A 1,764-nucleotide genomic window follows, 5' to 3' on the forward strand; every position below is an offset into this window, starting at 1 on the left:
ATGGTTTACAGACAGTGCAATACTTTTGAAGTGTAAGGTGAGAAGTAGATGACCAGTTTGCACACAGTGTACTCCCAATGTCTACAATGAAAATCATTACACAATAGAGAAATGCTCACTGAGAATCCTGTTGTGCATTCCCACCATATTTTTCACATTGATTGAGCAGGTCAATTACAAGGGCACATAATCCGGCATGTTGGTCCCTGTTACCAAACAGTTGTTATTTTGCTCCACTTCAGTGATTCATTGATGCCTCCATTATCAGACAGGTTATAAAACATGAACATATGGCTCATGTAAGACTCAGGGCTGCCCTTTACAGTCATTGTGACAACTATGTTAATAACTCCAGCTCAGCAACAGCACAAGTACAGCAAGGCCCATTGCCATATCAATCTTTCTTGGACAAGCTACACTGAAGCAAAGATTCAGCAACTTAGTAGGGTAGTGCTCAAAAGCTCCCAAAACTCTCCAATATATTCTTTCTGCATGCCACACGACTCTGTCTTGGGAAGGAAGGTGAAACATACAATAGGACAAGAAGCAGGTCCATAGTCCTGTAGGAGCTAGAGAAGGTGAAGAGGAGAATAATATGGATGGACATATTGTTGGTGCTCAACATGGAAACAATCTGTTTCTGCTCCAAGGAGTAATTGTAGCTTCTGCATGTTTTCTGTTCGCGTTTAGTGTTGATGAATAAAAGTAAATGTTTTGAAGTCTATGAAGGATTCCCTCCCTGAGTGTTATGGTCCCACACTGAATAATGATAAGAAGCTGGGCTACAGTGGGCATTGGAGAAAAAGTAACACTGACTTTAAGAGGGTTGAACAATGGCGTGTGGCTGCAAGCAGGTAAACTGTGTGGGCTGGTGTCTCAATTGCAAGTGGGGTAGGAGTGTGCACGTGTGAGGAAGTGTCACCCTGTGTCCTGATGAGCATTGGGTTGTAGTTGCTATCCCACTATGTCTCGGTGAAGGGCAACTCCAGACTGCCAACTCTAGGCCGATTGCATGGGGTCAACATTGGCACAGTACCAAGCTTTCTGGGATAGTTTACCAGAAGGCGAGGACGTCTGCTACAGTGGGTGGGAAAATCAGGCTAGCATCAGTACAGCAGAATGTCCCAGGGGTGTAGTACCAAGTTAATGAGGCAGGTTTACGTTGATGGTGTGAGAAAACTCATGAGGCCATGTAGAGAGAAACCCTCCATGAAATTCGACAAAAATAAGACTTCATCAATCTCTGGTAAAATTCTGACCTTTGACTTGAATTCAAACCTTTCTACCTGCATACAGTGCTTTCAAACATTCAAACAAAGTTGAGCTAGTTGCTGTCCCTTCCCAAGCTTGGAGCTGATCACTTTTTACTGACCGAACGTAAGGAGTCTTAGTGTCAGCTAATTGTTATGAACTTTACCCACAGACCATCTGCAGCAAATTCTTAGCATGGTCAGCTCATACTAATACAATTGCAGTTTGGCTGAACTGCCAAAAGTTTTTGAAAAATTTTGTTTGTGACTGCACAGTCCCTTTCACCCAACGCATTGCAAAACGTTTTTTTCTGCTGCCAGATTCATAAGGATTATTTTCATATTTGCACAATTATTTCTAAATTCTCTATTAGCAAATTTCTGCCTCATTATCAGACAGAAATAGTGTTGGCAGTCCAAATCCAGTCCCTATCTAAATTTCCATTACTTTATTGAAATAACTGCACAAAGGTCAGTATCTCATTACCAAGTCACCCTTTATTTACCTGTGCAC

The sequence above is a fragment of the Rhincodon typus genome, chromosome 10 (assembly GCF_021869965.1).
Source record: "Rhincodon typus isolate 14 chromosome 10, sRhiTyp1.1, whole genome shotgun sequence".
Lineage (NCBI taxonomy): Eukaryota > Metazoa > Chordata > Chondrichthyes > Orectolobiformes > Rhincodontidae > Rhincodon > Rhincodon typus.